The sequence below is a fragment of the Budorcas taxicolor genome, chromosome 2 (genome assembly GCF_023091745.1).
Source record: "Budorcas taxicolor isolate Tak-1 chromosome 2, Takin1.1, whole genome shotgun sequence".
NCBI classification, from domain to species: Eukaryota; Metazoa; Chordata; class Mammalia; order Artiodactyla; family Bovidae; genus Budorcas; species Budorcas taxicolor.
The window spans coordinates 33352585-33369067 of record NC_068911.1 but is presented as its reverse complement, the minus strand read 5'-3'; positions in this window follow the sequence as shown (position 1 = coordinate 33369067).

Sequence of the window (16483 nt, the reverse complement as noted above, 5' to 3'; positions counted from 1 at the left end):
GGTGATGCCAGTGGGAAGCCAAGGTTAAGAAGCACTGGTTTAGTTGGGGGCAGGTGGTGGAGAAACAAGCTAGGGTCAGAGCTCTCAGGTGACACTCCCACCCCAGTTTTCCTGAATGGAGGGAGTTCCAGGAATGCAGGACTTGCAGCCCCAAGCAGAATGTGTTGGTCTAAGTGTTCCCCAAGAACCATGAATGATATTCCACACCAGCCAGCCACACCCCATCCTGTTGCTTTTAGAGGAAGGAATCATTACCATCGAGAACAGAAGCCCATGGGTGTCTGCTCAAGCCACAAGGACGTCAGAAGAGAGGGGCAGGGCCACGGCTGGACAGTGTGGGGGAAGAGCGGGAGCCTGGGGCTCACACAGCCCACGCTGATGACAGACAGGCAGCCCCACACACCCCCAGGCAGGCATGATTCTAATAGAAGCATTTTCTGGTAAGGATTCTAACAGAAGGACTTTCCCATGTGGTTTGTGGGCACTGCAGACTCATTGTGAGAGTATTGGGGTCAAGCTGGATTTGTTTCCTCCTCGGGGTCCCCTACTAGGGCCTGGAACATAGTAAGTGCTCAGTAAACAGAGGTTGCATGAATAAAGACATGTGGGAGACAGATTAAAAAGCAGAGACAGCACTTTGCCGACAAAGGTCTGTCTAGTCAAAGCTATGGCTATTCCAGTGATCATGTATAGATGTGAGAGTTGGACTATAAAGAAAGTTGAGCACCAAAGAATTGATGCTTTTGAATTGTAGTGTTGAAGACTCTTGAGAGTCCCTTGGACTGCAAGGATATCAAATCAGTCAATCCTGAAGGAAATCAACACTAAATATTCATTGGAAGGACTGATGCTGAAGCTGAAGCTCCAATACTTTGGCCACACGATGCAAAGAACTGATTCATTGGAAAAGACCCTGATGGTGGCAAAGACTGAGGGCAGGAGAAGGGGATGACAGAGGATGAGATGGCTGGATGGCATCACTGACTCAATGGACATGAGTTTGAGCAAACTCTGGGAGATGGTGAAGGACAGGGAAGCCTGGCATGTTGCAGTCCATGGGGTCGCAGAGTCAGACACAACTGAGTGATTAAACAACAACCACAAGAAATAGATAATCATGTCTGCTGGGAACAACCAGGCCTTTCCCGACTGCCTCCTGCCCCAGGAGCAGCCCTGCGGTGGAGGGTAAACACCCCAGCTCCCTCTCCATGAGGTGGGACTTCCTTTCCTCCCTGGGATAGCTTCCCAAATTAACATTCCCACCCATATCCTTTTTTCATGGTTCCTTTCTGGGGAGCATACTGTTCGGGCCCCTTTTGGTTTCCATTTCCTGCATTCAAGATAGTGGAACCAGTTTGTGATCTGAAGTCTTCCAGGACCTGAGAAACCAACAGACACTCCTGTTCGCCCAACAGCTGGGGTCATCTGGTAGGCACCAGTGTAGCCCTGCGGGTGTGCCTGTCTGGTGTTCATTCTGATGGCCTGGTACTTTTTCTAATGCTATGCCCTGCTGAATTATTAGACCAGACTTACTGAGATGTTATTCTTATACTGTATGATTTATCTACTTAAAATATACAATTCAACGGCTCCTAGTATATGAACTGAGATGTCTAACCATTACCATAGTCAACCTTAGAACATTTTCAATGGTCCAAGTTACACTATATCCCCAATTCACTATCTCCTCAAATCTTCTTCCTCCCCAGCCCAAGGCACCTGCTAATCTATTTTGTCTCTATGAATTTGCCTATTTGAACATTTCATAAAAATGGAATCACACAATATGTGGTGTCTGGCTTTGTCCTTCCTGTCCGGCTGCTTTCACTCAGCATGGTGTTTCCAAGGTTTGTTCATGTTGTAGCATATATCAATGCTTTACTCCTTTTGAAAGGCAAATAATATTCTATTATATGGGAGTTGTTGTTGCGTGGGTAGGTCACACTTGATTTAGCCATTTGGGTTGTTTCCAGTTTTTGGCTCTTCTGAATAAGCTGATTTGAACATTCCTGTATACGTTTTAGTGTGGATAGATTTTTTTTTTTCAATTCTATTGGGTATATACCTAGGAGTGGGATTGCTAGGTTTATATATCTTTCGAGAAACTGCCAGACTGTTCTCCAAAGCCGTATTGAATTAAAAAAAAATTTTTTTAAGGGGCTTCTCTGGCGGTCCACACTTCCAATGCAGGGGGCATGGGTTCAATCCTTGATCACAGAATTAAGAACCCACATGCCTCACAGCGTGGCCAAAAAAACTAATTAAAAAAAATTTTAATGGAAGTCGAACATAACATACATACAGAAAAGTGCAAAATCATAAGTGTACAACTTCATGTGTTTTCACAACCAGAGCAGGCCCATGCCACCAGTGCCCAGAATCAAGAGGCAGGCTGTTTCCAGCACCCATTGCCCTCCCGCAAGCGGAACCACTGTTTTGCCTTCTCATAGCACAAGCTCATGTTCCCTTCTGGATGTAAAATATCCTCCACCCTGGTGACCCATCCTTGTAACCAGGACTCCCTGCCTCCCTCCAGCACAGAGGAGTCCTCTCCTCTTCCTGCTCTCCTCCCACCAGGTCAGATCACTGCCTTCTCTGTACATCAGAGAAGAGCCAGACAAGCTTTGAGAAGGAAGCAGAGTGCCTCACCCTCAGGAATCCTTTATTCTGTTTCCAGGTCTCGCAAGAGGAGGCAAGAAAGCCCAGGAAGGAGGCTGGTGACCTCAGGCTGCTAACATCCCCCCAAATCTGGAGCAAGGGAGGCTAGCAGTGGGGCTTCATGCAGCTCCCAAGCCTCTCCCCTCACCCCACCCCCAGCCCCAAGCTGCCCTCTGGGACTTTTAGGGGGTTTCCTGAAAGTTGCAGAACCAGGAGATGTTTCCTTGATCTCAGCTTGGCTTCGACCTCCCCACACTCAGCCTGAAACCGAAAGCTGCGGCTGCTCTGAGCTGTGACTTCTCCTCCGAGATTTGGATGCAGGCCAGACACAGGAACTTCAAAGCCAGAACTCGTGTGGCCTGAGGGGATGGATGGAGCATCTTCCTCTGTTTGACACCCTGGAGAGCCGGGATGGCTTAGCCTGGCTGAGACACACAGCGGATGGGAGGGGGGTCTGTTACCTGGAGCACAGTCTCCAGGAGCTGGGCAGGTTAATGGGGTCGAGGGGGGTCGTTTCAAGACAGTGCTGCTGAAGCAAAGCCATGACATGATTGCTGATAGGCTGCTGTGAGAGGACCCCAGAGGAGGCAGACTGTGCCTGCTGTTGCCCTCTGCACGGACTCTTCTGCCTTCATCACCTCCCACACTTGCTCTCTGCACAGGGCTCTGACCCTGAAGGACCATGTCAGCAGGCAGGCTCTGAGCCCCCCAGCTTCCACTGGTCAATCCGGAACCCCAACGGAGATCAGAAGATGGAGAGACCGAGCTCCCTCCATCAAAAATCAACAAAGTGGGACGTGAGTTAAAGCGGCGAGGATGAGTTTTATTCAGCAATGCTCTTGTAATAAGGAAGAAGGATACTGTAGGATGGGAAGGGCTTTGTCCATGGAATTAGGTCACCTGAATTTGTTAACGGATGTTTGTCTGGAGGAGAAACCTGAGCAGGTAAATAAGAGAGGTGGGCGTCTTACTTGTTCTCTTTGTAGAGAGGTCTCTGTGAACAGGCTTCATCAGTATAATTTATACAGGAATGGATTTTTTAAAAGAAGAGAATAGTGGAAGGAAGACATGGAAGAGGAGATAAAAGTGGGTGCGAGAAATCCACGCATTTTTGAAGGGTTAAAGCTATAATAGATAGTGATTGCCACCTCGGCAAAATAGAAATGGAGTGCTAGCCAGACCAATCAGGCAAGAAGAGAAATCGGAAAGGCAGAAGTACAATTATCTCTGTTCACAAATGATATGATCTGATATGTGAAAGTGAAAGTGAAGTCGCTAAGTCGTGTCTGACTCTTTGTGACAACACCATGGACTGTAGCATACAAGGCTCCTCCATCCATGGAATTTTCCAGGCAGGAGTACTGGAGTGGGTTGCCATTTCCTTAGAAAACTCTAAATACTTGTGATTGAACAACAATAATTTTAATAATAACAATAATTCTGATAATTGTTAGAATTAATAAATGAATTCAGCAAAGTAGCAGGACATAAAAATAACACAGAAGTCAGTAGCATTTCCATATACTAACAATGAATGATCCAGAAAGGAAATTAAGAATACAATAGCATCAAAAGGAATAAAATACTTGGGAATTAATTTGACCAAGGAGGTGAAAGGCTCGTACAAGCAAAACTTCAAAATGTTGCTGAAAGAAATCAGAGGAGACATAAATAAATGGAAATACAATGTATCCTATATTTATTGACTGGAAGACAATATTGTTAAGCTGTCAATATTTCCCAAATTAATCCACAGAGTCAATGCAATCCCTATCAAAATCCCCATGACCTTTTTGCAGAAATAGAAAAATCCATACATATGGAATCTCAAATGATCCCAAATAGCCAAGATAATCTTCAAAAAGAACAAAGCTGGAGGACTCACACTTCCTGATTCCAAAACTTCCCACAAAGCTACAGTAATCAAAAGTGTGCTACTGACGTAAATACAGACATGTACACCGATAGAATGGAATAAAGCACCTAGAATTGAGCCCTCGTATATGATCTTCCCTGGTAGCTCCAACAGCAAGAATCCATCTGCAACTCAGGAGACCCAGGTTCTATCCCTGGGTCAGAAAGAGCCCCTGGAGAAGGAAATGGGAACCCACTTCAACATCCTTGCCTGGGAAATCCCATGGACAGAGGAGCCTGGCGGGCTACAGTCCATGGGCTCCCAAGGAGTCAGACATGACTGAGCAACTAAGCACGCACACACATATTTGGTCAAAGGTTTTCAACAGAGGTGCCAAGACCATTCAATGGGGGAAAGGTGGTGTTTTCCACAAAGGGTGCTAAGAAAAACCTGAATGTTCACCTGTTAAAGAATAAAGTTGGACCTCTACCTAACACTATATATAAATTAACTCAAAATGTATCAAAGACCTGGGACAAGTTTTAACTCTTGGAAGAAAACAGAGGGCAAAGGTTCACAACACTAGATTTGGCCATCATTTCTTGGCTATGACACCAAAGGCACAGGCAACGAGCACCAAACAATAGACAAACTGATCTGAATGAGAAAAGTGTAAATTGTGCCTCCAAAGGCCACTGTCAAAAGAGTAGAAAGCAATCCACAGAATGAAAGACAATTTGCAAATCACGTATCTGATAAGGGATTAATAACCAGATTATTGGCAAATCGTGCAACTGATAAAGGATTAATATCCAGATTATACAGAAAATTCCTAAAACGCAACAACCAAAAACCCAAACAACCCAATCCAAACTGGGCAAAGAACTCAGTCATTTCTCCGAAGGGTATAGGCCAATAAATGCATGAAAGGGAGCTCAGCACTAGTGATCATTAAAGAAATGCAAATCAAGACTGTGAGAGGGACCTCCCTGGTGGTCCAGTGGTTAAGATCTTGCCTTCTGATGCAAGGGGTGTGGGTGGCTTCAGTCCATGTTTGGGAAGCTAAGATGCCAGATGTCTCGCAGCCAAAACAAACAAACATAAAACAGAAGTAATATTGTAACAAATTCAATAAAGATTTTTAGAATGGTCCACATCAAAAAAATCCTTTAAGAAAAAAAGACTATAATAAAGTGTCACTTTATACTCACTGGATGGCTACTATTTAAAAAGAAAAAAAAATGGTTGCTGAGGATGTGGAGAAATTAGAACCCTTGTGAATTGTTGGTAGGAATGCAAAGAGGTACAGCCACTGTGGAAAATGGTACAGCAGTTCCTCTAAAAATTAAAAATAGAGCTACCACATGATCCAGCAACCCCACTTCTGGTTATACATCCAAAAGAACAGAAAGCAAAGTCTCAAAGTGACATTTGTACACCCAGATTCATAGCATTATTCACAATAGCTGAAGCATGGAGGCAACCTGTGTCCAGTGAATGAGTAAATGAGCAAAATGTGATACATACCTACAACAGAATATTATTCAGTCTTAAAGAGGAAGGAAATTCTGACCTATGCTAGAACATGGATGAACCTTAACAGCATGATGCTAAGTGAAATAGGCCAGTCACAAAAAGACAAATACTGAATGATTCAACATGCTTGTTGATTGAAGAATGGTGGACATTTCTTCCTAGATGGGAGCAACCAGACGTTGCTGAAATTGGGGTGATCTTTGTCCACTGCACTGTCAGATTTGAAGAAGCAGAATCATGCATTTATTTGGAAAGGAGAACTCACCCCTGTGGTTTCTCCATCTTGGGAGGAAGTTCCATGAAAACAAACCAAAACTTGTTTTTGAAACACTTTCTCCAAAAACATGTTGGATACTTAGAATTACCAGTCCCTTCCCTGATGATGCCTGGAGGGTCACCACTGAGCCTGGCTTGGGGACAAGGAATTTCCAGGGTTATGCGAGTTTAAGCAGCAGCTCTCCCATCCGCCCTTCTCAGAGTCTCCATAGCTGGCCATCACGCACATTTATTAACACCCATTCCGAAGGTGGAAGCTTCAGATAAACACTGAGTGCCCATGAATGCAGAATATTTTGGTGGTGGGGAGAGGGGAGACAATGTATGTGAAAGGCAAATTCTGGGCTAGTTCCAATGAAGACTTTTTCACTTTTTGCTGTGAGATCACGAGCAAGGGGCTTTGCCTCTCTGAGCCTGTTTTCCTGCCCTCAGCGTTGTGCCTTACCCGCCTTGTGGGGTTGCTGGGGGACTGAAATGAGAAAGCCTAGGTGAGTGCACCTTCAAAAGTCAGGAAGGCCCAGGAAGACTGGGGCTTTGTCATCTCTGTCGGGGGAAACTCAAAGTCGGAATGAGACACACACCAGTGAGCATCAAGTGAAGTATCAGAAACAGATCCCTAAAAAGATGTGGCAGAGGGGAGCAGAGAGGCAGGAAGCTGGGTTTCAGTTCGTTATTGTGAGTTACACAGATCATCCACCCCCGTGCTCCTGGGTTTCCTTTTCTGTAAAATGGAGATCCAAGTGTCTACATTTGGGGCCATTTTGAGATCCTAATAATCAATACTAACCTGGGCTGGACCCTCACTCCGGGCTGGGCTCAGGTGTCTCGTTCACCATGCCTCATGGCAGCTCCAAGTGGTAGGGACTTACTTTGACTTCTATTAACAGATGAGGCTCAGAGAAGTCAATCAGCTTGCCCAGAGTCACACAACTTGGGAGAGGTTTACCAGGCTCCCCAACAGTGTGCTAGTCAATGTGTGAAAATGCCTGTAAAATGTCAAGCTTTGAACAAAGCTACAATGTTGTCGATTCATGGGGTCGCAAAGAGTCAGACACTACTGAGGACTGGACTGAACTGAACTGAACTGATGCTATAGCTTCCTGGCTTTCCTGGTGGCTCAGTAGCAAAGAATCCTCCTACCAACACAGGAGAGGATCCCTGGGTTGGGAAGATCCTCTAAAGAAGGAAATGGCAACCCACTCCAGTAATCTTGCCTGGGAAATCCCCTGGACAGAGGAGCCTGGCGTGCTGCAGTGCATGGGGTCTCAAGGAGCCAGACACGACTGAGCGACTGAACAGCAACAATGTTGTCCGTGATTGCAAGGGGACGGGGGTGGAGGTGAAGAGAACATGGAAGTGGTGTGTAGTGAGTGGGGTAATCTGAGGGGTCTTCCTGGAGGAAGCAGATGTGATCAGGTCTTGAAGTAGATTATGGCTATTGACAAGTAGAGAGAAGGGTGAGGGAATTCCAGGTGGGTGGATTGGCAAGGGCAAAGGCAGGGAGGGGGGAATTACTTAGCTCTGTGCATGGGTGAGAAAGAAGATTGTCTCTGGAGATTACTAACAAGAGGGCTGAGATGAATTGAGTGTGGTTAAAACAGTACGTGGAAGGACATTTTAATTATGTTATAACCGCAACTGTATTAGTATTACTCGAAGGCTTGCTAGGTACTGGGTACTCTGACTAGCACTTAGCTCTAAACTTCAGTTTTCTCATCTGAAAACAGGTTAAATAGTTGTCTGTCTCTCAGGGCTGTTATGAGGATTTTGTGAAAGAAGTGTGAGGTAGTGAAGTGAAAGTCACTCAGTTGTGTCTGACTCTTTGTGACTATAGCCTGCCAGGCTCCTCTGCCCATGGGGCTTCTCCAGGCAAGAATACTGGAGTGAGTTGCCATGCCCTCCTCCAGGGAATCTTCTCAACCCGTGGATTGAACCCAGGTCTCGCGAATTGCAGGCAGATTCTTTACTGTCTGAGCTACCAGGGAAGCCCAAGAATACTGGAGTAGGTAGCCTGTCCCTTCTCTAGGGGATGTTCCTGGCCCAGGAATCAAACCAGGGTCTCCTGCATTGCAGGCAGATTCTTTACCAGGAATAGGTGTCCGACTCTCATAAGCCTAGAAACATATTCCGTACCTGCGGCTTCCTGGTCCCCCATCCTCTTCGGGCATGCCCTGGGTACGCTCCACTGATTCATGCATTCTACAGCGTTTCCTGAGTGCCCAGGGCTTCCTAGATAGCTCGGCTGGAGGGTCTGTGCAGAACAGGGACGCCACTCAGACAATCCACCTCTTCTCCCAGCCAGTGTGCTCTCCCCGCCCCACCGCGCCTCGGCCCCCCACCCAGGCTTGGCACTAACTAAACCTTTGTACAATCAATAACAATTATAGTAGCTATGCGAGACGTCATTCCTATTGTCCCCATGAGGTTGTTAGGAGACCGAAAGTAGGACAAAAATAGCTATGAGATCTCCTGGTGAAGTCAGGTTCATTCTTACCTGAATGGGAAGCGTCATCATCATGGAAAATAGGATTTCCTTTTTCTCTTAAAAGACTCGGCTTTATGGTCTTGCCCTGTAACCGAGTGTGAACGCAGGCTCAACCTTTGGGAGGATAGATCGACACTTGCCAGCAGTGTCGAGGCACTTAGAGGTGTTATGAGTGTTGCAGTGTTGACGTAAAGAAAACCAAAGTTACATCATTGTCCATTCTTAAGAAGAGCTGGTTAGGTCAACAATGAAACAATGTATCCGTTTTGTACAATATTACAGCGCTATCAAAAACAAGGAAAGAGGGCTTCCCTGCTGGCTCAGTGGTCAAGAATCCACCTGCCAGTGCAGGGGACATGGGTTAGATCCCTGATAGAAGAGGATCCCACATGCTGAGGAGCAACTAAGCCCATGCCCACAACTATTGACCCAGTGCTCTAAAGCCTGTCAGCCACCAACTGCTGAAACCTACGTGCCTAGAGCCCGTGCTCTGCAACAAGCGAAGCCGCTGCAATGAGGCACCTGCGCACTCCCACTCGCCTCAACTACAGAAAAGCTCATGAAAATCAGCAACGAAGACGCAGCACAGCCATAAATAAATAAAGATAAATCTTAAAAAAAAAAAAAAAAGGAAGGAGATTTGCAGGCAGGGAAATTGAAAAATATCCAAAATACATTAAATGAAAACTTTGAAAATCTAGCTGCTTAACAGTATGTGTGGTGTGATATTAGAAAACCTGCCTTGATTGTCTCTTGGGAGAAGGACAAGCCTGGCTAGCAGGATTTATTTTTTATCATTTCAGAGAAAAGAAAGGGCTTCCCAGGTGGTGCAGTGGTAAAGAATCCACCTGTCAGTGCAGGAGACGCAAGAGACTCAGGTTTGATTCCTTGGAAGGGAAGATCCCCCGGAGGAGGAAATGGTCCAGTTCAGTTCAGTTCAGTTCAGTTCAATTCAGTCGCTCAGTCGTGTCCGACTCTTTGCGACCCCATGAATCACAGCAAGCCAGGCCTCCCTGTCCATCACCAACTCCCGGAGTTCACTCAGACTTGCGTCCATCAAGTCAGTGATGCCATCCAGCCATCTCATCCTCGATCGTCCCCTTCTCCTCCGGTCCCCAATCCCTCCCAGCATCAAAGTCTTTTCCAATGAGTCACCTCTTCGCATGAGGTGGCCAAAGTACTGGAGTTTCAGCTATAGCATCATTCCTTCCAAAGAAATCCCAGGGCTGATCTCCTTCAGAATGGACTGGTTGGATCTCCTTGCAACCCACTCCAATATTCTTGCCTGGAAAGTTCCATGAACAAAGGAGCCTGGTGAGCTACAGTCCTAGTGTCACAAAGAGTCGGACACGACTGAGCGACTGAGCAGGAAAAAGAAAGGAGTAGAGACAGTGTAGGAATTGATCCTTGACTTTGCAGATGGAGTGGTTAGTACCCAGGGTTTGAACCCAGGTCTCCTGCATTGTAGGAGTACACAAATCCCAGTACACAAATTCCTAACCACCCCTCCTTACCAAACCTGAGGCTGAGCTGTGTGGGAAAGAGGTGATTCTTAGCTACAGTGCACTTTCCAAGGGGCAATGAAGATGGCTTTACCCAAACTAGCCTTTCCCAAACATACCACTTCTGAAATTCCCCCAGCCCTCCTTACTAATCAGGGCAGTGGGAGAGGTGTGTGAGCAAATACCATCTGCTTGCATCACTAAGAGCAAGCAGAGTAAATCCTACAAGCAGGCTTCCCATCACCTGTGGCAACTATAGTTACATCCGAAACTCCAACCAAACCACCTCTCAGTTCAGTTCAGTCATTCAGTCGTGTCTGACTCTTTGCGACCCCATGGACTGCAGGATGCCAGGCCTCCTTGTCCATCACCAACTCTCGGAGTTTACTCAAACTCACATCCGTTAAGTTGGTGATGCCATCCAACCATCTCATCCTCTGCCATCCCATTCTCCTCCTGCCCTCAATCTTTCCCAGCATCAGGGTCTTTTCCAGAGTCAGTTTTTTCTCATTAGGTGGCCAAAGTATTAGAGCTTCAGCTTCAGCATCAGTCCTTCCAATGAATATTCAGGACTGATTTCCTTTAGGATGGACTGGTTGGATCTCCTTGCAGTCCAAGGGACTCTCAAGAGTCTTCTCCAACATCACATTTCAAAAGCATCTGTTCTTCGGTGCTCAACTTTCTTTATGGTCCAACTCTCACATGACTCTCTCCAAACAAAACTACTGGAAAAACCATAGCTTTGACTAGACAGACCTTTGTCAGCAAAGTAATGTCTCTGCTTTTTAATATGCTGTCTAGGTTGGTCATAACTTTTCTTCCAAGGAGCAAGCTTCTTTTAATTTCATGGCTGCAGTCACAATCTGCAGCTCTGATTTTGGAGCCCCCCAAAATAAAGTCTCTCACTGTTTCCATTGTTTCCCCATCTATTTGCCATAAAGTGATGGGACTGGACGCCATGATTTTAGTTTTCTGAATGTTTTAAGCCAGCTTTTAAACTCTCCTCTTTCACTTTCATCTAGAGGCTCTTTAGTTCTTCTCTTTCTGCCATAAGGGTGGTGGCATCTGCATATCCAAGGTTATTGATATTTCTCCCAGCAATCTTGATTCCAGTTTGTGCTTCATCCAGCCTGGCATTTCACATGATATACTCTGCATATAAGTTAAATAAGCACCACCTCTAGAAGAAACCAATGTGTCACTGCCCTTCCCAGGGCTTAGTATGCCAGGACCAAATTAGAAATGCAGTCTTCTAATCTCCTCGTTCACGTCTTCAGTCATTTATTCACTCACTAGGTTTTTATCAAAGGCTTAATTTATATTAGCCCTTATGATGGACCCTGGAAATAAAAAGATGAGTGAGATCCATTCTCAGCCTTGAAGGAGCTCACAGACCAATGGGAGAAGGTAGGCAATTGAGTAAATAATTATAATTTTATGAAAGAAGTTAGTGAAAACCCAAGTATTTAGTGAAAATCCCTACTCCCGAACTGGTGATGCTCAGGAAAACAGAAGCAGTCATCACAAGAAAATTTTAATGAAGTGCCTGGTCCTTTATAAGTTTAATTGATAAGTTTAGTTCTCATGCATTTGGTCTCTCTGTTTCCTTAAGCTTCCTCTTGGCTGTGAATTATTTTTATATTAGTAACTTTTTATTCTGAAATAATCATAGATTCATAAATTGTTGCAAAAATAACATTAAGCAGTGTGATGTATCCTGCATCCAGCTTCCCTCATGGGCAACATCTCACATAACTAAAGTGCATTAGCAGATCCAGGAAACTGACATTGGCTTGATAGAATTAGCCTCACTACAAACCCCCTGCCCACTGAATGCAGCATCTGGTTGCATAACCCTCTTTCTTGGGTGTTGGTCAGTCTGTCTGAGTGTTTGCCACTGCTGGCAAAATCAAATTCCCATCTTGCAAAGTTACAAAATTCCTGAAGTTGATCTAAATGACACTAGAGAATCATTCAAAGCATTGCCAAAGATATTGACAAATGAGCATCTGGCCAATGAGATTCCTAGACCAAGACACCACTAAAGATTTAAGGGGAAATGATGAGAAGAAAACAGAACAGGTGCTTGAAAAGAGAACAACTTCATTATGAAAAGACTAAGAAAGGCCTTCTGGGAAACTCAGAGTATCTAATAATATTTTTGCAAATATGACTCTCTGTATGATCCAGTGTGAAACTTATAGTAAAGGATGTCATATCACACTTTCAAAAAAATTTTTTTCAGGAAATTATGTCTAAAAGAATAAAGAAATACCAGCCCTGACTTCATCTATTTAGTCTAAGAATTAGTACAGAATTACAATTGTAATTTTGTTGACTAAAGATAGAATAATGCCTGTAAATTTTAGTTTCATTTAGTCTTCATTTCTAAAGGTGGAATTTCAATCAAATTCTTCTTTTTCTCTTGACATTTACCATGACACTTTAGTTTCATTCTAACCAAATTTGCTTTTACTCTACTTTTTATGGTACAAATGATCCTCAAAAGTGAAAAGTTTCCTGAGAGGTTACTAAAGGGCAAAGGACACAGTGACTATTTCTTCCTGGGAGTGGTCAGGAAGTTCTTCCAGTAAGTAACTTTTGGGGTGGGTGTTGAAGGATGTGTAGGAGTTCACCAAGTGAAGAAGAGTAGAAAGTGTATATAGTTAGAGAATAGAGTGAGTAGAAGTCAGTGAAGGATGGAAGAGCATGGCTTCCCTTCAAATACTGTGAGTGGGCCACTATGTGACTGCTGCAGACTGGGATGGGGTTGGGAGTGTTCTTTGTCATAGGAGGCAGCACTCCTGAGCCTTATTGAAGAGCTGATGCTGAATGCCAAGGAAGTGGGGAACCACTGGAGGGCTTTGAGCTGAGGCAGAACATGGTCAATGTTGCAATTTAGAAGACTCCCTTGCTGCTGAGAATTAGTGGTGGTGAGGCTGAAGGTAGGAAAACAATTTTTGTTCTTTTTTTGGCCACACCATGGGGCTCATAGCATCTTTGTTCCCTGACCAGGAACTAAACCAGGCCCTCAGCAGTGAAAGTTCAGAGTCCTAAGCACTAGGCCAGGAAAACAAATTTAGAGAGTGGTGACTAAGACATAGGTCTAGATTAGGCCACTGTGTAGAGTCAGGCTCCACCCCTGACTAGCCCTGGGACCCTTCCTTAACCATTACCAGCCTCAGCTTCTTCATCTGTATAATGGAAATATAACAGTCCCCATCTCATAGGATTATCAGGAAGATTAATCGCCAAATAAAAATTATGACCAACCTAGATAGCATATTCAAAAGCAGAGACATTACTTTGCCAACAAAGGTCTGTCTAGTCAAGGCTATGGTGTTTCCGGTAGTCATGTATGGATGTGAGAGTTGGACTGTGAAGAAAGCTGAGCATCGAAGAATTGATGCTTTTGAACTGTGGTGTTGGAGAAGACTCTTGAGAGTCCCTTGGACTGCAAGGAGATCCAACCAGTCCATTCTGAAGGAGATCAGCCAAGGGATTTCTTTGGAAGGAATGATGCTGAAGCTGAAACTCCAATACTTTGGCCACCTCATGTGAAGAGTTGACTCATTGGAAAAGACTCTGATGCTGGGAGGGATTGGGGGCAGGAGGAGAAGGGGACGACCGAGGATGAGATGGCTGGATGGCATCACTGACTTGATGAATGTGCATCTGAATGAACTCCGGGAGTGTTCATGGATGGTGATGGACAGGGAGGTCTGGCATGCTGTGATTCATGGGGTCGCAAAGAAGTCAGACATGACTGAGCGACTGAACGGAACTGAACTGAACTGAATCTACTATCAGATAAGGACCACATTGGAGGCTAGATGATGAGAGATGATGGTTATATTAAGTGTTATAATTTAGGCTGGATAGAGATGAACGACGTGAACTTGAGCAAAGTCCAGTAGACAGTGGAGGACAGTGAAGTCTGGTGTGCTGTAGTCTATGAGTCTCAAAGAATCGGACACGACTTAGCAACTGAACAACAACAACAAGAAATGAAGGATGAAGGTGGATGAGAAACTCCAGAGATACATTGGCCTTGTCATCCAATGGCCCAGAAACAGATTGCAGGTAAGGGAAGGATGTGGTTCAGGAGGAACGTGGACTCCAGGTCTTGGACCTGGCTGCCTGGGTTGGGCAAGCATCATTCACTGACTCATGGACAAAGGCAGAGGAGCGGTTTTTGAGTTCAGAGTCAGGGGGTTTGGTTTTGAGCATGGGTAGAAAGACGAGGTGCCCTCTCCTAGTTAGGAGGTTTTATCTCTGTGTCAGGAATGCTTTTATTTAATGCGAGTTTGTCATAACTTGTTTCATAAAGAACTAGAGCAGCCGTGGTAGCTCTATCAACCACTAGAAGTTAAGCCAAATGTTTATAGTTTGAAGAACAACAGACTTTGTTCAAGGAAGGAGAGGACTGAGAACAGAAATTCTAGGGAACTTCACACGCCTTGAAGTCATTTGTATTAGAAGTAACAGAGGGAATTCCCTGGTGGTCCAGTGGTTAGGACTCTCTACTCTCACTGCTGAGGGTCCAGGTTCATTCCCGGGTCAGGGAACTAAAAAAATCCCACAAGCCACACAGCTTGGCCAGAAACAATAGCAAAAATATTTTGAAGTGTTATGGATCAGGAACACCATTCAGTTCATAGTAAAAGGTCATTATTAAAAAAAAAAAAAAACTAATAGAGAGACGCCTAATTCTGGCTCTATGAAGAAGTAGATTCCCTAATATTCCACCCACTGAAACAGCTAAAATGCTGGATAAAATGCTTGAATGCATCTTTTAAACATTTTTCTGATCTAGCATTAAGGTAAGAAATCCACAAAGTCCCCAGAGACATGAAGTTAGGGATACTGGGTGGTGAGCATCCATTAAAGACCAGTTTTTTCCTGAGGGTTTGTTTCAAACTCTAGAGAACCTGAGCTTCACCTTTAAAGGTTGCAGTGGGTAAAAGGGCAAGACATAGTCTAGGGGACCCCTCAATTGAGGATTTTACAGTAGATTCATAAGGGAGCTGAACTCCAAAGGATTAAACACTGAGGGGATGAGTGAGAAATATACCCTGCCAGACAGAAGAGAGAGCTACTAATACAAAACTTGTCTGTCTCGATCATGTGGGTGAGTGTGAGAGAAAAAGAATGTCACCTGAGAATTTGCCATTACAAGTGGGTCTTCACTCAGGCTTGTGACCCAAATTCATGCTACGTAAGTAGTGAAAAAAAACCCAAACAAACACTCAAGCAAATAATGTAATTTAAAGATGGTCACAGGTTGAAAGGAAGGAGGGTCCCCAGGGATTAGCAGAAGTGACATTGACTACTCATTAATGGAACTTAACTTTACAACAGAACTCAAACGTCACCTACAACAGAGTTCTAAAAAAAAATGAATAGCCCACAGTCAAAAAAAAAAAAATCATACTCAGGGGAAGGAAGCACAGTACCATTAGTAGAAATGTAAGTGGATCAAACTCCCCGTCAAAAGACAAAGATTTTTTAGACCAGATGTATTATGTATAAGAGGTATATTTAAAGCTTAAGAATTCTGTCGAGATTAAAAGTCAGATCAGAAATTCCCTGGCAGTCTAGTGGTTAGGATTTGATGCTTATGCTGCCCTGTTCAGGTCCAATCTCTGGTTGGGAAACTAAAATCCTAAAGCCGTGGAGTGTAGTCAAAAAACAAATAAAAGTCGAATGTTATGAGGGAAATAAAATAAAACAAAGTAAACTAGAAAGTCAAGTGGAAGTGTTAGTCACTCAGTCGTGTCTGACTTTTTGTGACCCCATGGCCTGTAGACTTCCAGGCTCCTCAGTCCATGGAATTCTCCAGGCCAGAATGCTGGAGTGGGTAGCCATTCTTTTCTCCAAGGAATCTTCCCAACCCAGAGATCAAACCCAAGTTTCCTGCATTGCAGGCAAGTTCTTTAACATCTAAGCCATATACAAAAAGTGAAATGCCAGATAAACATAATGAAAATAAAGTTAATATCACTCTATTAGTATAAGACAAATAGACTTTGAGATAAAAACATTACCAGAGGTCAAGAGAGTCATTGCATAATGATAACAAATTCAATAAGATGTAACAATTCTAGTTCTGTTCTTATATTTTTCCTTTTTTGAAGGAGAGGCTTATCTTGCTTGGTTTTAATAGCTTTT